At 41.0% G+C, this 20733-nt stretch overlaps 1 protein-coding gene and 1 long non-coding RNA gene across 8 annotated transcripts in view; one reads left to right on the top strand and one right to left on the bottom strand.

The window, feature by feature from the left end:
• Positions 1-1695, bottom strand: part of LOC116070614 — a 57325-nt gene extending 55630 nt beyond the window's left edge. For both annotated transcript variants that reach the window (XR_004110475.1, XR_004110476.1), the window contains exon 1: positions 1365-1695. This is a non-coding gene — a long non-coding RNA (uncharacterized LOC116070614). The remainder of the gene's footprint in view (positions 1-1364) is intronic.
• The window catches only part of Auts2 (activator of transcription and developmental regulator AUTS2), a 1106086-nt gene that overhangs the window by 401773 nt on the left and 683580 nt on the right, over positions 1-20733 (top strand). The window lies entirely within an intron of this gene.

The following is a 20733-nucleotide window of genomic DNA, read 5'->3' as shown; positions in this document are numbered from 1 at the left end:
AAAAAAAAAAAAAGAAAGAAAGAAAGAAAAAAGAAAAAAAAGAAAAGAAATTCAGTCATCATCAAAGATGTATAATAGAATATACATAGCGTGTCTATACATATATATGAATATGTACGATTCTATCTTATGTCTCATATGTCTGGTTATTCACATCTCTAATCCTATCATTTAGGAGATAGAAATAGAAATGTCAGCAGTTCAAAGTCATCCTTGAGGACATACAGAATTTAAATTTAGCCTGGGGTACGTGGCACCCTGTCTTGAAAAGAAAAAAGACCTCAGATTCTCATTTCACTATTAGATTTCTTACAAATACAAATTGGTTCTCAAAAAACGCGATTCAGTATGTATCACATTCAAAGTTCATCTGTTCTGGTAAGTCATTTGTGGTAAGAGAAAATACCTTGCAATATATATTAGAAGTTTGTGATTGTATCCTCCTACCCTTATTTTATATTGGTTGGTCCAAGTCCATTCATAGAACCACAGTTGTCGTCGTAACTGAACTGACTCAAAGCTCTGGCTTGAGTTTAGAGCTCAGTTCCTGCTTTGTCTCCAGCTCTGTTCCACTAGTTGGATTATAGGCCACACGCTCTATACTAGCAAGCTCATAAGGTTGTTAAGCAGGTGGACTGGGTTGATAAAAATCAAGATATTGGAATCTTGAGGGGTTGTTTATTTGTGTTTCTTGGATGTTAGATAATATCACTCTTAACACAGGAAGAAAAAAAATGTGCCTTGTTTCATATAGCTTGTAGAGGATGCTAACTCTCCTTAGTTTCTCTTGATCATTTGTGAATATATTGTGGCTAGTAAAACAATGCCATCGGCTCAATTAATTTTAAAGAAAATATTTATTTTCATGATACAAGGTTGAATGAATGTTTTCATATGGTGAGAGCTTTTTTTTTCTGTTTTTGTTTGTTTGTTTGTTTTTGTTTTTGGATTTTCGAGACAGGGTTTCTCTGTGGATCCCTGGCTGTCCTGAAACTCACTCTGTAGACCACGCTAGCCTCAAACTCAGAAATCCACCTGCCTCTGCCTCCCAAGTGCTGGGATTAAACGTGTGTGGCAACCACCTCCTGACAAGGTGACAGCTTTTTTTTTTTTTTTTATTGGCAGAGTCACCAGGAGCCCCAGAAAGGACATAACATGTCTAGGGCATTGTATGCTAAAAGAGGCATTGTGGCCTTTGGTCTTTCTCCTGATTATTCTTTTCACCTTAGCTAATCCTGGTCACCTCCAAGAGCTAGTCTCTGAACTTCCTTATTAGATCTACCTTTATCTTCTTAATACTTTATAATGTGTATTAAAGTCTGTACATGTTTTCAAACCCCACACTTCTTCCCCAAAGACATTACCTGTCAGCAGAGTATCATCTTGCCTCCAATATTCGTCTCTCTTCTCCCACCGTTTGGTTAAAAATTGGACTAGAAGCGCATCAGTCTGGGAATATCCAAGACAGTTTGAAGGGAATGGAAAGGAAAGTATGAATGAACCCTGACTACAAAGCAGCCCTTGCCACAAGTATTTACTGAATAGCTGGGTCTGGGGAGATGGCACAGTTGGTAAAATTGCTTGCCTTATGAATCATTTCCTTAGCACCCATAGGAAAAGCCAGGCATGATGGTATGCCTCTAGAAAAGGGGCTTCCTGGCCAGCTCTCCTCACTTACTCAGTGAACTCCAGGCCAGTAAGGTGTCACAAACACAAACATATAAAAACACACAAAGTTCTTAGTATTCTGTGATGCCACAGAGACCTCTGACAGCTTCCTGCTGCCTCCTCATACCTGTCTCTGTTCAATAGTCAATGTTCCTAGTTTGTTGCATAAGGAGGTAGGTTTGTTGGTTGAACAAGGCTCTAGTTAAAGAATCTAAAGGCATCCTTATCTTTTATATACAAGTAGCTTTATTGCCCCTTCTCCTTGTAGCCATTGCTGCCATCCAGACTATCATCATTGTGGTAATACAGTGTGCCAAGGAATTTCCCTGACTCCTATGTTTTCCTAAATAAACCTCTCTTTATGAAAGGTTTATTTGTATTTTAATACATATGCGGGTGTGTGTTTGTGAGTGTTTGCCATGTTCATGGGGATGCCTTGGTGCCTGAGTTCCGGGCAGTTCTGAGTCACCCAGTATGGGTGCTGAGACACCCAGTATGGGTGCTGAGGCAAAACTTGAGCTTCTCTGCAAGAGTAGTATGCTCTCTTCACCTCTCAGCCTCTAAACCTCTTTTTATTACCAAGATGTTGTCCTTATCAGGATAAGTCTGCCCATTACACCTGATCTTAACCAGGATTTAGGATTTAAGAAGTGTGATGCCAGACTAGAGATCATCACAGGAGAAGATCCCATTTCTGGGTCACTTGAAGAGCCTTTGCTAATTCACCATGGACCACCCTGAATCCACAACCTCAGAAACTCTTCTCTGGGAGTTTCTTAGGCTGAAGCATCAAGATAGCAAGCTGGATACACTACGTATGGAAAGGGCAAAGGTACATGAAGGGGGAGATCAGAAATCCACAGAGCCATGTTGCCTGCGTATGAGGGCTATCTAGCAACTCCTTGCTGTGTCCCTGGTACTTGTATTTTTAGATCACTGCCTTCTAATGGTATTTAATTCTTAGCATTTTTCCAAATCTGCTTGTTGATTTACAAAGATGACACAAATTTGCACTTGATGTTCTGCCTACTTTAAATCTCCTTTAGGAGAGGGAACAATGTAGATTCAAATACATAGGTTTATCTCTCTGACCTTTAGCTAATTATTAGATTGAGATAAATGTGTGTGTAGGTGACAAATTGCCTTTAATAACATTTAATGCATCCCCTGACATTAATGTCTAGTTTAGCGTTCCAGTTCCATAGAGCAAGTAGCATGGACTTTTATCTTAATTTGACCTATTTAAAAGGTGTTTGCCACGAGAGTCAATTTTTGATTAACTTAATAGCATGTTTTACATGGAAAGCAATCAAATATTGATGTAAGAAGAGGAGAGTAGATGATATATTTCCATGTCTAATATAATTGGCAAAAACATCGGCCGAAGGGAAACTTTCTAGTAGGTAAAACAGAATGGGTTTTACATTCATTACTTTGCAAGTCACTGCAGCTGAGTACCTGAGAAATAACTCAAGGGAATAGGGTGTTTTGACTGATGACATGTGGATAACACTCCATTATGGTGCTGAAGCTGCATGCATATTTTCTCTGCTTCCCCGCCTGGGACCAGGTTGCTGAGGTACAGTGATCCTCCTGCCTTCACTCTCACCTGTAGATGGTACATGATTCTGTGGAGCTAGAGAGTGCAGGATCTTTAGGACAGGCAAACAAATAGAAACCTGAAGTTTCTTAAGTCTTTGAACTAACCACCTACATGACATGGATGAAATCTTTCAGTAAAGTCAAGTTTACTAGCTGCACATACCATGTGTCTGTTTTTGAGACATGGTCACATGTTGCCCAGGCTGGCCACAAGCATACTTTATAGCTTCTCTTCTAGTGCTGAGGTTACTGGTGGGAGGAGAGAATTCCATATCTAGTTGGTGCAGGGCTGAATCTTGAATCGGTAGCTTCTTGCATGCTAGTCAAGTGCTCTACCAACTGTGCCAACATCCCCTGCCCACATTACCCCTGCTTGTGAATATCTTCATAGGCAGAGATTTTCATGTTTGATTAAATTAATATTGACTATAGCCTTGCCCACTTAACACACAAAGTTAACCTGCATAGTATATATCTCTTCCTCACTGTGTCTGTGTCTCTCACACAAATAAGTTTATGAGACATCATTACTGTTAATGAACTTCAGGTACTAGGACAATAGTCTGTTATAATAGGATACACTGTGTTGTGGGTATTAAATATTAAATCCTATCAACAGCTTTGAGGATCAGACAGAATTATGTTTAATTTCATGAATGAGAAAACTGAGTCTCAAAGAGGTGCTGGCTGTTTAGTTCAGATCCATCCCCAGCTGGTCATGGTGGTATACAGTGGCAGTGAAGCGGTGGGGTGGGTGTTTCATGAACTTTTCAGGGGGCAAACCAGCATATGTCCTTCCATTCCTAGATGGGGCACTAATGATAGAGCACAGTCTAACTTGATTAATCAGTATGTTTATTGGGCTTACAGAGCCTGGGTAATCTCAAATCAGCCTATCACCAAAATGCCTCACTTCTATGTGGATGATGTCTCTTCCAGAGATGCACTTCCCTTTCCAATCAACCTTCCATTCTCTGTATATTCTAGTAACTCCCAATGTTGAGGCAACATTAGCTGGGGTTTGACACAAAGTAGAGTTTCCTGGGAACAAGAATTTTCTTTATCAGATGGGCATGTGGGTTTGTCTATGGGATGGTTCCTTGATTGATGTATAATGTGGGTGGATAGCATAATCCCCTGAGCAGGTGTTCAGTCCAATGTTATATAATAAAGCAAGCAAAGTAACTGTACCAGTGATTCAGTGCTTAAGAGCTCTTGCTGATCTTTCTATCACCATCCGTGTGGTGGCTCACAACTAACTGACTGTGACTTATGTCCAAGGGGTTCCCCTGCCCTCTTCAGGTGTCTAAGAGCATCAAGCTTGCAGGTGGTACACAGACATACATGCAGACAAAACATCCATACACATAAAATAAACGAGACTGCTACTACTACTAATAATAGTAAGAATAAGAAGAAGTTGACCAAGCGAGTAAACAGTCTTTCCCCTGGAACTTGATGAAATGAGATAAAAAAAACCTCCCTCCCCGAGTTGCTTTTGTTCAGTGTTTTATCATAACAATAAAAAACAAACTGAAACAGACCAAAAGGAGTGGCTAGCATCTAAGGTAAGATTGTAGTGATCCTCTCTCCTGATTTCTATGAAGGAACAATGGCATGTCTGATCCTTTTTAATTTTTTTTTTTTTAGAGAGAGAGAGAGAGAGAGAGAGAGAGAGAGTGTGTGCACACAAGAGAGTGTTACAGATAACCTGTGGAGGTAGCAGAGACTCCCTTGAGTTGGAATTGCAGGTGGGACTGTGAGCTCCCCTACTGGGATTCAAACCTGAGTCCTCTTCAAGAGTAATAAGTGCTTTGTGGTTAAGAGCACAGCCATCCCTCTAGCCCCAACAGGCCTCTTTTGAAGTTTTCTGGCAGTTAGTCACATCTGCTCTGATGATGGTAGTAGCGGCTCTTAGGCTTAGAGATCTGTGTCTTATTTCTGAGAATGAAGTTGAGGATCATCCTTGTCTGCATAGTGAGTTCAAGGCCAGCCTGAGCTATATAAACCCCTGTCACAAGAAACTGGGGAAAGAAAGATTGAAGCCCTGATCTCTTGTCTTGTGTTTCCTCTTTCTCTGTCTCCACCTGTTGCTCCAGTGTATCACTGGTCATTTCATAATTGGGTGTACTGCTGGGGTTCACTTGGATCAAAAGAATAGTCAGTCTTGCCCCCTTTCCCTGCTCTCCTTCCCCTTTTATTTTCTTCCTCTTCTCGTCTCCCCTCCCTTTCCTTTCTCCTTCCCCCTCTTCTTGTTCACTTTTCCTCACCCCCTCCCCTCTCTCTTTTCCTCATCCCTCCTCTCCCCTCAACTACTCACCCCTTCCTTCTCCCAGGAAGCTGATCCAGCAATCTGAGTTTAGTATTAGATAAGGGAAATATAGGATGTAGCAGTCTCTGCCAGGCCAAGAAAACAGTGTGCAGGGTAGAGGGTGTGGAGTGCCTCCCCCCAATGCTCTCTGTCCTCTCTCCCTCACTGATGGATTGCTTCCCTGTCAGCTGCCAAACCCTTAACGTGCTGGCTCGGCTTGCAGAGGATCAGTCACAGCGGACAGGCCCTACAGCTGCAGGTGTGGTACACAAGGCTCTGGGTTGTGCCTAGGACATCTTTTATCTGCAGCCAGTTGCCTCTGCAGGGGAACACCCTCCTTACAAAGTGGTGAGTATAGCCTCAGAGGCAGACACGGATTCTGACGCTTTCCTTTCTTTGGAGCTTCCATGAGTTGCCTTCCACATCCTTTGCCCGGTCTTAGTCACAGCCAGTAACCAGTGCTTGGCCATTGGCACTGTGAAATAGAACTGGGCAGAGAGGCTCTGGGGCTGCTTGTGAGCCTCTGTGGCCTTGGCTCCTAACAGTATGGGATGCAGTCTGGCCTTGCAGAAGGATGTTAAACAGTATACTCAGAGGAAGGGCTTGTCAGTGCTTCCAATGCCTAATTGGAGATCTAGCTAGGCAATTTTCTTCAGCTTGGCATGGAACATTCTGGCTGTTTGTAGATGGTGCTTGATTTATACCATGCCAACTTGGTTTTTGGCAGGTCCTCTTTAGTGGGTTTATTCTAGAGTTGGAAACACATCCTAGCTTCATGAGTGTGTGGCACTTTGAGGAGCTTTTATAGCTAGGAGGTGATAGATGGCATTATTAAGGAAGTAGACATTAACACGAGGTCCTCTTTTAATATATGTTAATAGACATTCAGATTTGTTCTACTTTATTTTGGGGTTAAGGGAGGAAAGAAACCACAGGAGACAGGGAGGGAGTTGGATAGCTGAAGCTCTCTTAGATGCCAAGAAGTTGGCTTGTTTAAACTTCTGCCATCGTCCTCCTAGTTTCTATGGTAGTTTCATTATGGTGCTGTGATAAAACACTCACTGACCAACAGCAGCTTGGGAGGGAAGCTTATTTGGTTTACACTTCCAGGTCACAGTTGCATCAGCAAGGTAGGTCAGGACAAGAACTCAAGGCAGGAACCTGGAGTTAGAGACTCCAGAGGGATGTTGCTTCCTGGCTCTCTCCTGGGTTGGTGTTTACTTAGCTTTCTTACATAGACTAGGACCACCTGCCTAGGAAGATATCACATACAGCGAGCCCCCTGAATCAGTTAGTAACCCAGGAGATCCCCTGCAGCCACAGGTCTGATCAGTAGGCTCTTCAAGGAGGCTTTCTTTCATAGGACAGCAGCTTTATTATTTTGACAGGACCAGTAAGAACAACTCATGTTCGTGGGTATGTCTTCTTTGAAACAAGATTCTTATATGTTGTTTTGTTTTGTTTTGTTTTTCCAAAATTATCTTCTATTGTCTTTTGTTGTTTTATTTTGGCCAGATTATCCTTGTGGTTTAACCAGTGTTAGTATCTCTTACTGGTCATAATTTTTAACACCTTTCTTAGCACTCTTCCTGTCTCACTTTCCATGTTTCTCAAGTCTTACTACCTCCTAGTCCTCAATCAGGTCCTGTGTTACTGGTTCTCAAGTGTGGATGCTAGACTCCATTGTACTCTGTGCGCAGTCAGCTTGTAGTCACCTAAGACCGTGATAATCGATTTCTTTAACAATCTAAGATGCTGGGTAAAAACAGAAGGTAGACGTTAGATTTGGATATCCAGTGTGGAAAGAGGATGTGTTTTTTAATGAATCTGTTACTGCTAATTGTGAGACTAAGAAATAATGTAGAGTGTATAGAGAGTATATTGCCCTATTGTTTGAAACAAGATAGTCATTAGCCAAATAACCAAGACACTCTAACCTTTTTTTTTTTTTTTTTACATAATCCAAGCACTGTAAACCTCAAAGGTATATGGGAAATGAAGTTCTTTCTCATGTTTGCTGTTTTAAATTTGAGGATGTAAGACACACTCTAATTGCTTTCACAGATGTTTGCTTTTAATAATAAAATAGCTATTTAGAGGTCATCGAGGCCTCTTGCAGTGTGGAAGCAAGGCTGTCGTGTTATCAGTCCCTTTGGGCTTGCCCTAGATCTGTTGCTAAGTCTGTTCTTCTCCTCTCTCTCCAGAGCCCATCCTCCCATAGGGCTTGAGCATTCTCTCCTTCTCCATGATTCCTTTCCTCCTTCCCGGCTATCCTGGTCATCAATACAACTTCATTTTCTTTCTCTTCTAGCTTCATTGCTCTCCATCCTAGTTTTTTTAAGTTCACTCTCTGCTTCAGTGTTTGCATATTCATTATGTGAGCCTCTTAAACTTCTTCTTCTGTATCCTTATTGATCACCAGATTACCCTAATGGTATCATAATTTATGTTTTTATTTGTGTGTACGCGCACATGTATGTGTTTGTATGTGTACACTTACATACCACATGTATGTAGGTACTCAAGGAGACCAGAAGAGGATGTCATATCCCTTGTGGTCTGGGAATCGATCTCAGATCCTCTTCAAGAGTAGTGCAAGCCCGTAACCACTGAGCCATATTCCCAGTTCCTAAACTGCTCTTTTAATACATGTTCATACTCTTATAATTTCAATCTGTCACTTCATTGTGGAAGAGTCTAGTTCTCAGTTTACTTGAAATTCTTGTACATTCTTCAGGAAATTCTGCATAGCTGTCATTGCTGTGGATGTACATGCTGATCTGTTTTGTCTTGAGATCTTCAGTATTATGTCACCTACTCCCTCCCGCAGTTTTGCTGATCCGAGCCTTGTCCTTTGGCTAAATAGAATAAATTCATATCTATCTTCTGTGTAAAGCTCCCTCTGTGTGTATGTGCATAATAATATATAGCTGTATGGTCAGACATAGAGGTAGAGGTACAGTCGAGGGGAGGGATGGAGATTGTGCTGAATCTGCAGCCTTGTTTCATCCGTGTAATTTTAGACATTTAAAAAGAAGGTCCTCCCATGTTTTATTTCCTTATCTTTCATCTTTGTGAGTTTCCAAAAAAGGGGGACTGACTCCCTATATAGCCCTGGCTAGCTTTACTCTCTCTCTTCTCTCCTCTGCTTCAGCTGTCCTGATGCTGACATGACAAGTCTGTACCACCATATTATACTCAAGGAAATGTTGTCCCTTATGTTTGTGAGTACTTGGAACATGTTTGCAGTATGATGCTGATTTGTTTTGTCTTGAGCGTGTACACTGTAAAAAATCGTTCTTATTTTAGGGTCACCTGCCTTAACCTGCTGTTTGCTTTACAGATGTTCTTATGAATCTGACTCATTCTCTCTCTCTTTTTTTTCTATGAATAAAGAGGTTGGTTTTTATTTAGATTTAGGAATTGTAGGAGCTCAGTAAACACTTGTTGGGTTAGGTCATATCCTAAAGATGTCTCAGCTGAAATACCATAGGAACCTCCATATGCTCTGTGAGTGTGCATATTAAAAGTGTAGTCTAATTCTTAAAATACAGCTTTGTGCCTTAAAGATGAAAAATTGAGACTATTTTTTGGATGTTAATTGTGAATACTTGGGTTCAAGCATACTATATTGGTGATGGTGACAGAAAAGAAAACAAAATACACATAAGGAGCTGAGTAGCTTATTCAGTGGATAAAATGCTTTCTTTGAAAAAAAGAGGACCTGAGTTCTCTACCTAGCAACCACATAAAAGCTATTCATGGCTGTGTGCCTGTGACACCAGTGATGGGGAATCAGAGACAGGGGTCTTGTTGGCTTGCTAATCTAGGTAAAATCAGCTAGCTCCAGGTTTATTGAGAGACTCTGTTTCAAAAGAATAATGAGATTCATAGAAGATGTACAAGAACACCAACCTCTGGCCACCCTGCACATTTGCGTGAGAGTATGTGAATGGACAAGTACATACACATGTGTACTTTCTCAAACATACACATATTTTAATAGGTAAGTGCACACACACACACACATGCATGCCCGGGTGAGCTCACACACATGCACATACACACAACACATACACAAGGCATACATGCATGCACAACACACAAACACACATGTACACATATATACATGAATACATACATGCACATGAAGACACACACTTTTGTCACTATACAGTGCTCAGGAGTGCAAGATAGGCATCCAATTTCTTTAATCCATAGTTCAATATGAATGCTGTAGGACTAAACTAAACTCAACACTCACCCTTTTGTGAGAGGCCAGGCTAGTCATTGTTTGTTTCTCAGTATCAACTCCACCCTTCTCATGAAGACAAGGGCATGAGATGAGTTGTTTTCTTCAGGTGAGAAGCTTTCTTATGCTCAACTGAGCAGCCTCAAGAGTCATTCAAAAGCCTTGTTTTATACCAGAACCCTGAGATGATCACCCCTTCCCACTGTGTTCTTGTATGGTATTTATGTTATAAGAATACTAATTTTAGACAAGTGTGAACAGTACTCAGAAATCCTACACCTACAAGTAAGACATATAAAAGATAAGAGCTTAAAAATAGATTATTCCAGGGCTCGGCGGCCCACACACTGTCATACTCCCTCTGTAATTGACTTAGTTTGAGGGTTCTCATTCACAGGGGAAGTGCCCTTGTCTACATGGCCATAAGTAGACTGTCTATGTAAGTAGACTGGCTACATAAGTAGACTGGCTGGTCACATCCTTTCAAACCCTGGCTGTTTCTTTGTGAGGTCACTGCACTGTGTGAGTAGAAGAATGTGACACACTTTGAGGCCAGTGAGAAAATGTGTCCTTATATGGGTTTTCTTAGATCAGATGATTCTTTCTCTGGAAGGGATAAAGTACCTGCAACCTAAAGCATTGTAACATGTGACCTATGTAATAATGAGGAAGGTCGGAGGTAGGTCCATCATTGCTCTCTCGTCCTTGCGAATAAACTATCAGTTGATCATGGCCTGATCCTATTCATTGACATATAGTCTGTGGGTACTACTACTGATGAAGTTTCCACAGTGATAACATGACTAGCAAGATCCTGCCCTTTGCAGGAAATCTTTGCTTACCTCTAATTCATATTTATATTAGCTAATTAATTAATTCATTGTATTAGTTAATTTCCTTTTTCTTTTCTTTTTTTTCTTCCGGGTTTTGCGAGACAGGGTTTCTCTGTATAGCCCTGGCTGTCCTGGAACTCACTCTGTAGCCCAGGCTGGCCTCGAACTCAGAAATCCACCTGCCTCTGCCTCCCAAGTGCTGGGATTAAAGGCATGCACCACCACTGCCTGACTACTTTTTCTTTTTTGTATGTATGTATGTATGCTTACCTATGTGTAAGTAGTTGCAGGTACACGTGTATGTTTTGGAGAGACCAGAGGGCAACCTTAGCTGACTTTCTTCTTCCTTGCTTTTTGAGACCAGGCTTCTCTGCACTTTGGCATTGGCTAATTTAGCTAGGCTAGTTGGCCAACCACCACCACCAGGGATCCTTCTCTTCCTGCCTCCCATTTCTGAGGTTATAAGAACACACTGACTGGTCTCCATTTTTTATTTTTCAAATTATGTACTGAGGATGAAACTGAAGTCTTCAATCTTGCACAGACTGAACCATCTTCTGACCCTAGGAAATACCGTTAGCCCAGCATTGTGACATAGAGCCCTCTAGTCTCCGTTTAGAAAGATCTGACAGCCCTTCGTTGTCTCAGCAGCTCGTACACTCCGAGGAGTTGTGGACTTTTTTATTGTCCTCATAACTGGCAGAGAGAGATCACACACGTGGGCCTTTCTGAGACAGCGTTCCTGCCCTCTACAGCCCAAGGCTATGGTAGAAATAGCCTTACTGTTCTTGTGCTCAGATCTTTTCCTACAGTATAAAACTGTTTCTACACTACACTGTAAAACACTACAGTGTAAAAGGTACAAAATGTATTTCTTTCACTTACTGAAAAATAGAAAAAGAGAAAAAAAGAAAGGCAGAAAGGAAGGAATAGATAAAGGCAATAAAGAATAAAAGACAGTAAGGAAGTAGATGGGGTTAGGTGGGCTTGGGTGCAACAAGAAACCTTCAACATGGGATCGCCTGCTTCCTGTGCAGACTGTTCTCCATGGTTTTTGGTGCATTTCAGTCGACCTTCCACTTTATCATGGTTCAGTTTACACTGTATCAAATAAAATCTGACTGTTAATTCAATTAATGACTACACCCAAAGTTTGATGTTCGGTGAAAACAGGAAGGTAGTCTCCAGTCTATGGATGTCATGGCTAGAACTTTCAAGAGCAGTAAGCCAGAGTGAAGTGCAGAATGGCTTGTTAACTGGTTTTATTAGCTGTTGACCTTCCCTTCCAGCATAGCAGTGGCAGCTAGACAGAGCAGGGCACTAACATGCTGATTAGCATTTATCTAAAGATAGGCTGCTGCCTGTCCCACAGTAAATTAGTTCAATCAGACATAAAGAGCTTGAGAAACATTTTCTGCTTTATAAAAAGAATTAGATGTTAGAACAGTTCATCTGGCATCTCACAGAGAAGATGGATTGAGCCCTTGAACGTGCTCATTTGAGGAAGGTGCTTTGAGGATATGGAGTAATTGAACAGATTTTCCCACAAGATTGATCAGGGGCTCTGGGTTCCCTGCACAATTGAGCGATGCCCTAATTTTTGGCTTCTAATAAGAACTCCACATCTGCTCCTGCTTCTGTGGATTTCTTCAGCAGAACTGGAAATCTGTTTTATTAGTACCTAGTATGGCACCGTGGAAATCTAGGAAATAGAGATTATGATCTGATAGAAGATAAGAAATCCAGTAAGATTATCACGATCAAGGGAGTAACTGAAAACTGCATGAAACCACATGTCATGTTTTTGTATATACATTCTAGAACTCATCTTCTAGAACTGAAGCACATTTTCCCACACACCATTGCAGTCTTGAGGGGTCATTTTCCTAACCAAGGTACTGGTACCAACTCAGTTCTTCTCACAGTTGGTTATAATAGAAATAAGAACCATAAACCTTTCCGGTCATTTATAAACTTAAATTATGATTTAGATACTTTAAAGAGGCATAACTGTGCTTGTATTAGTGTATTTTATTAGGTGCACCAAAGTCCTATGAAGTATATACATAGAGCGCATAAAAATCTAACTGTCCTTAGTTATAAATTTGACCTTGGTGAAATGAGTAGTCTTCTGCGTGGCAAACATTACCTACACCATTAAGAGCTGCTATTTCTTTCCCTTACTATGTTTCAGTGAAGACATTTAGTTCAGTTATGCTGATGCACCCAAGTCTGAATGTTTTATACAAGCCTTTGATTGTTTTTAAACAATAAGGGGTCAGAAAGATGACTGAGTGATTAAGAGAGCATATTATTCTTGCAGAGTGTCTGAGTTCAGTGTTTAGCAACCATGTCGGGTGGCTCACAGCCGCCTCTAATTCCAGCTCCAGGGCATGTGATAGTCTCTTCTGGCTTCTGCAGACACACATGCACAGGGGTACGTGCATAGACATAATTAGCAATAAAAACACAAATACACATACTTCCAGTAAGAGTCTGGAGTAGACATTCAGGTCTTTTCCAGAACTGCTATGGGATAGAGGCCTTAAAGCCTGCCTCCTAGAAGTCCCTCTGAGTAGTCGGAATGACAACCTGTGGCAATGAGGGGCTGGAACCACAGCAGGGCCCCTTACTTTACTGGAAGGTAAAAGACAGCAAGCCTGGTGTCCCAGTTAAGTGTGTCCCACCACCGTTGCCTGCAGAAGTGGAACAGATAGATATCTGGCTAGAATGAAGAAGGGCTTTCACTGAGAAAGGACAGGCCCCACACTCTTCCCAGTGCTTGGATACACATATCTTACAGTGTTTCTCTGCATGGACAGATTACTCTTAAAGTACCGCAGCTGGGTCAGGGTGCTGATGCTAACATAAGGTCTGTCTGTGTTTAAGAAGGGCTCTGTGGCATTGTGAGCTGCTTTGTTTGGGAATACAGCCAAGGTCTAGACTGCATTCCAGTACAGAGAAGGTATTTTGAGATCTCTGCCATTGTCAGCAATCAATAGAACCTGTTTGCCAATGCTTTAGTGTTTTTAATTCATTTATACTCCCAGCAGAGACCATGCTTCAGGCCAAATGGGGCGAGACTGGGTGTTGTAGGAAATGAGACCATTTGTGGGCTTGTACCAGGAGGCACAGGGATGGATCTGCATTCACAAAGGGATTCTCCCAGGTCACAGGTTGAGGCATCTTAGGCATTTCTCAAGGTCACAGTCTCTTATCTCATTCTCAAGGCTCCCACTTAGACACTTAACTGAGGCTGGGTGCTGAATGTTTTAATACACTATTAATTTATTTTGTGTGTGGTAGGGGACATGGTCTCGGGCACATTGGAAGTCAGAGAATACCTTCTGCAGGTCTGTTTTTTACTTCCACCATGTAGGCCCTGGTGTTGAAACTAGGGTCATCAAGCTTGATGGTAGGTACCTTTACCCACGGAGCCCTTTTCTGGCCCAGTGATGCATGATTCTTTCATATTTGTTTTACAAGGGTATGAGTGGGTGACTTCTTTTATTCCATGTGGCTCAAAATGTCCACAGAACCAGTGTGCTGTGAGCTTTAAATAGTGAATTGTATTCTATGCAAGTTTTATATCAAAACTCTTATTAAAAATATAGGTGTGATGTTTCAGTGAGCAGCAGGGAAAAGATTCTGAGCAGTGCACATCTTCATAATACTGTGTGTGTGTGTGTGTGTGTGTGTGTGTGTGTGTGTACACAGAAACATACATATATAGTGCATGCACAACTCTATGCTTTAGCATGGAGTGTTTGACTACAGTATGAGCCTCGCAGTTGTAATGGTCATATGTGATGAAGTATACAACTGAAGACTGTACATGGGGCAGTGGAGGTATCTGGAACAGTCTAAATGATTCTTCTCAAAGCAAAACTGTATACAGTGGAGGTGCTGGCCACGACAAGGCTGAGAGGTAGAAGTTTACAACACATAGAAACCTTGACCAGAGAGGTCTACACAGCTTTCAAGCACACACAGGGCAAAATGTCTCCAAGTATAGAGTCAAAGCGAGAGAGACCAGAAATGTCTGTGCATTAAATAAATTGAATGGCAGAAGAATCAGAGGGTGGTGACCTTAGTTTTACTTTGTTGGAGCCATTAAAAGCTGATCATACAGGGCATGCTGGTACAGGTCTATAATCCTAGCACTTTTGAAGTAGAGACAAAGTGACCAAGAGTTCAAAGCCAATCTTGCCTAAAGTATAAAGTCAAGGCAACCTAGGCTTCCTCAGAAACAATCAAGTCCCACAACCCACTCATACTTCTGACCATTTCTTAAAAATACCTTTAACCGCCTTGTGACCCTGTGATCCCATCCTGATCTTGTACTGCCCAACTGACCATTGAATTGCTTTCTTTGATTTTATAAATAGAATGTCTTTTATCTGTGCTTTGACAATTTCATATATGTAAACAATACATATGTATCCTGACCATGATCAATACATTTTAATTTGTGTGTGTGTGTTTGTAGATGCATTGCCCAGCTGTAACAGTGTGCATGTAAAGGTCAGAGAACAACCAATTGGAGTCAGTTCTCTTCTTCCACTGTCTGGGTTCCAGGGATCAAACTCAGGGCAGCAAGCATCATTACCCACTCAGTCATTTCGCTAATCCAAATTTTTCTGTCATCTCCACAAGGATGGCATACCCCACTTAAAATGACAATTTAGGCTGTATAGGAGCTATTTTGTGGCCAGTGTTAATCTTATATTTCAAAAGAAGGAAGTCTTGCTTCCATAGATTTCTTTTCTGCCCAGCTCTTACTATTTCTTCAGTGCTGCTCACTCTTTTACCTCCAGTCATCCCTTACTCATTGAAATGCTAAGTGAGCAGCAGAGCAATTGCCCGTAGACCTCCAGACAGGACACACGTTCTGCAGTCTGACTCCAGAGAGTTGGAGACTGCAGATGGGTCTGCCAGAAAGATCTCAGAACAATGCTGCTTCCAGCAGAAAGTACAGCTTCAGTCATCAAAGCTAACTCTCCTGGCACGGTGGTGCTTGTCCTGGGACCTTCCCCGAGCTGACAGAATGGGAACACTCACCCTCACTTTGTAGATCATTCAGATGCACTCATTGAGTGCCTTCAGGCGGGTGACACTTTGTTTATATTAGTTGGGTACAGTTTGGGCAGTGTCCAGTACAGACTGATTCTTTTCTTGAGAAACTGACATCTACTTCAATAAGTAAGTGTGCACCTTTGGAATGTTCTTTGGGATTTTTTGGGGGGGCAGAATATATGACCAGAGGGTTATTTATTTAAATTTTCTAGTAAGTATATACTATACCCCTTTGGAAAGAAGATTCTCACTGCACTTGTATCCTTGTGGGTAGACTTGAAAGATACTGTGCTACCTAAGCTCCTCACAGAAAGAAAATTATTACGTGATCTCACTTACATGCGGAGTCTAATAAAATAAAATAAAATAAAACAAAAAGCCAAAAGCTCTGAGGTAAGAAATAAACTGCTGGTCAAAAGATCATTTAGTTAAAAGATAGAAAGTAGAGGCTAGTAAGATGCCTCAGGGGGCTAAGAGTAGGTACCTCAGCTCAGTTCACATCCACTGTGTCAGGTGACTCACAGCCTGCTAGAACTCCAGGCCCAGGGAATCCACACTCCCTTCTAGTTTCTGAGGATGGCTTTGTGGGTGTGTATGCACCTGTGTGCACACATGCGTAATTTTAAAATAAATTGAATCTTAAAGATGAATAAAAGAAAGCAAGTAGCTAATATGTCAAAATGAACCTGGCTAAAGATTTCATGTGAAGACTGAGGTTCTACAGTTAAGAATACATCATGCTTAGGCTTTTTGTTAAATGAATATGTATCACTGCTCTTGCCAACAATTAGGAAAAGGGTTGCAAAGTAAGAGATAATTTGTTTCCAATCTGTAACTGTTTAACTGTGTATACATATGAACCTCATAACATCACCATGCATAACTTAATATATCTAACAGAAAATTATTAAAAAGTAATTATGTGTATGGATGGTTTTGTTTGGATGTTTTAAAATATGTAGTGTGTGTAAAAACAGAGTTTAAAAATAGAGTGGTGTGTTCCTTTATAAATTGTGAACTGGAAAAGTTACTTTTACTGTTTTTTTTTTGGTTTTTTTTTTTTTTTTTTGGTTTTTCGAGACAGGGTTTCTCTGTGTAGCCTTGGCTGTCCTGGAACTCGCTCTGTAGACCAGGCTGGCCTCGAACTCAGAAATCCGCCTGCCTCTGCCTCCCAAGTGCTGGGATTAAAGGTGTGCGCCACCACCGCCCGGCTACTTTTACTGTTTTATATTTTATTTTGTTTCTTGTCTCGTGTGTGTGTGTGTGTGTGTGTGTGTGTGTGTTGAATGTCTTTGAACATATGGGTATAGTTGTATTTATATTTGTATTCTTATGTGTTCAGAAAAAGGTCATGCATGTTTTTGTAGATCATTCTTGACCATATATATTGAGTCAGCATCTCTTACTGAACCCAGAGCTTACTGTTCTGGCTACATCGCCTAAACAACTTGTTCCAGGATCCACTGCCTCTACTTCATGTGTTCTGGGGCCATAGTAAGGTGCTGTGCCTGGTTGGCATTCACATGGGCCATCTATCTCCTCAGCCCAGAACTCACTGGCTTGTCATGTCTATCTGGAGAAAATCTTTTTGATGAAATTATAAAATGTGTTTGCAGTGCGAGTCTGACTCCACTCTGCCATGCCCTGGCTGTGCCTGTTTCTTCATCTCTGGAGTGGAAGTAATAGGATCTACTTTGAGGTGCGTTAAATAGCACATTGCATATGAGACACTGAGTACAAATTCTGATGGATATTAGTACCTAAAGAAAAGATACCTTTTGTAAGGTGGCTGGAGAGATGGGTTAGTGGTTAAGAACACTTGCTCTTTTCAAGAGAACTGGAGGTCAGTTCCTAGCATTCTCATTGCATGTTTCATCACTGCCTGTGTAACTCTAGCTCCAGGGGAATCTGATGCCCTTTCTGGCCTCCATGGGTGCTGAACTCATGTTCACACACACACACACACACACACACACACACACACACACACACAAACACACACACACACACACACACACACACACACACCATTAAAATCATTATAAACAATATAAAACCTTTTAAAGTAGTGTTTGTTGGGCCATAGAGAGAAAGACTTAAAATTTTTAGAAACATCTTTAATACCCCCGTTCTACCTGATTGTAGTTACAAGTAGAATCAAGTTAAAAAGTGAAGTCATGGAGCCAAGGGGGGGTAGGAACATAACAGAAGACAGGGACTGGTTTTTGAAAGCCAGTGGTTTTTGACAGCAGTGGCTGGCAGGTGAGTATGTAGCAGTGTATAATAGAGATTAGAGACACTATTGAAAATAAAGGGGCCACTGGCAGTGATCCAGAATTATCTGTGGTACAGCTTCCTTTAAACCTGGAATCCAAGCATTAAAGTGTGTGTGTGTGTGTGTGTGTGTGTGTGTGTGAGAGAGAGAGAGAGAGAGAGAGAGAGAGAGAGAGAGAGAGAGAGAGAGAGAGATCACTGTGCTGTTGGAGGCCAGAAGAGAGTGTCAGATCTTCCTATAACTAGAGTTTCAGTCCTTAGTGAACTTCCCAGTATGACTGCAAGGGACTGAATTCTTGTTCTCTGAAAGTCCTCATAACCACTGAGCCATCTTTCCAGTCCTTCATATCAGGCTTCTTTTAATTGTCTTTTGTTGTTGATTTTATTTGTTTCTTAGACAGGGTTTCTCTATGTAGCTGTGGTTGTCTTGGAACATACTATGTAGACCAGGCTGGCTTAAAATTCATAGAGACCCACCAGCCTCAACCTCTCAAGTGCTGGGATTAAGTGTGCCGCCACCACTTTGAAGGCTACTGCTTTTTATTGTATTGAGATATATTTAAGAATATACCATCTCAGTTTGTGGAGAAGATGCACACATACATACATCAAATGAATTGATTCCTACCTGTAACTGTTTATAAATGGTTTTGATTAAGCGGTGTGTGTGTGTGTGTGTGTATGTGATATAAAGCCTTAGAGATAGCTGTCATATTGTTCCAATGGCGGGTCCATTTCTAAGCAGTTGTGTTACTTTTGTAAGGTGACCTATCTTTTCTGACTCAGTTTCTGTCTTTGTCTTACTTTATTTTTATTTTAAATTATGTATATTTATGTGGAAGAGTATGTGTATGTAAGTACAGTCCTCATGGAAGGTAGTAGAGGGTGTCAGCTCCCCTGGAGACATAGTTATAACTGGTTTTGAGCTGCCTGACATGTGTGGTAGGTACCAAAGTTTGGCCCTCTGAAAGAGCAGCAAACGCTCTGCTGAGCCATTGCCTTAGTCTCTGCCATGATTTGTAAAATTCACTTGAACTTCCCATAAACCTCTGGATTTGTATAAAAGCTGGTGTACATATGGAGAAGCTGCTGCCTGGTGTGTGATCTCTCAGCTTTTGCCTTTGTTGATGTTGTTTATGTCATTGTCATTTAACTTTTCTGTAATGACATTTCTGTACAAGTGGGACCTGAATATTCTAGCAGTCAATACAGATTCGGGTTTTTAAAATTCAGACTTTTTCTAGATTCTGATCACCAATTTTAATAATTGATTTAATTTTCTTTTAATTATTTTTGATAAGGGACTTATGTATTTCCTTCTGGAATAGGTGAGCATGACCCTGAACTCTTCATCTTCCTGACTTGTGCCACTATGCCAGATTCATGCATACCAAGAAAGCAGTCTTAACAACTGAATACCTCACCCAGTCTTTGCTTTTCTCCTCCTCCTCCTTTTCTTCCTCCTTCTCCCTCCTCCTCCTCTTTCTCTTCTCTTTTCAATATGTAGGTTGTGTATGTGTACTTGTATGTAGTGTTATATGTGTGCAGACATGTATAAAGATGGGTGACTAGACCCAGAGTTGAAGTTCAGTATCTTCCTTGGCCATTCTCCAAGTTTATTTCCAAAGTAAGTTCATTCACTGAAGCCAGACCTCAGTAGTTATATAACTTGGCTAGCCATCTTGCTCCAGGAGTCTCATCTCTACCTCTTTCATGGTCCTCCATGCCCATCCAACTTTTTTTTTTTATGCCTGTTATCAATAGCTAAAGTCTTGTTTTCTTGTATATAGATAGGTCTCTTACTCACTAAGCTGTTTTCCCAGCCTTGGCTGATTTTTTTTTTTTTTTTTTTTTTTTTTTTTTTTTTTTTTTTTTGTAAATACTAGGTTAGAGAAGTTTCACTCTATGTATCCTACAGTTTAAAATCTTCAAGTCAATTTATTATGTGTTTCATGTGAGTGTAATACAAGGGAGAACTGATTGTTTAAAGTATTGATTTCCCCTAATTCAGTGTGATAATTTATTTACTCTTTATCCAGTGCTTGCCAAATACCGAATCCATTCCTGTCAGACACAGAGAAGCATCCCTCATCTCTTCTTTTAAGGAGCTCCCAATTCTAAATGAATCCCAAAGAAATGAGTTGTAATACCAGCAAAGGAATGGCTCAACAACAGTGTAGATGAACTTGCTAGCAAGTGAGGGCAAGCAATCAAAGAGCTTAAGGTTTCTTCTTCTGTGTCAATTATATTGATGTGGGCTACCAGTAGAAGGTGTGGCCTAGATTTAGGGTGAGTCTTCTCACCTCAAATGATTCAATAAAGAAAGTCCCTGACAATAGTGCTCAGCTTCTTGGATTTTATTTGACAACCAAGATTAGGCATCATTAGGAGTTATTCCTTCCATGCTACTCACTTTACTTTTTGGAGTAAGGTATGACTGGGAATAGTGTCGTCCTAATTAGCCAAGGCAGGCTGGTCAGGAAGCCCAAGGGATTATCTTGTATCTTTTCCTCTCTGTTAGATGGCGAGCATTCAACAACATGCTTAACTTCCTGTGGGTTCTAGAGATTGAACTCGGGTTCTCATGCTTACAAGGCAAGCACTGTACCAGCCCTACAAAAGTGATTTTTAAAACAGCCCATTACAGATGTGCTTGTTTAGCCCGATCATAATACATGTATGTTCAAAATAAGTCACTTTTTTTTTTTTTTTTTTTT

The sequence above is a fragment of the Mastomys coucha genome, unplaced genomic scaffold (genome assembly GCF_008632895.1).
Source record: "Mastomys coucha isolate ucsf_1 unplaced genomic scaffold, UCSF_Mcou_1 pScaffold22, whole genome shotgun sequence".
In the NCBI taxonomy this organism is placed as follows: domain Eukaryota; kingdom Metazoa; phylum Chordata; class Mammalia; order Rodentia; family Muridae; genus Mastomys; species Mastomys coucha.
The sequence above is the reverse complement of the archived record's forward strand: the minus strand, read 5'-3'. Positions and strand labels throughout refer to the sequence as shown.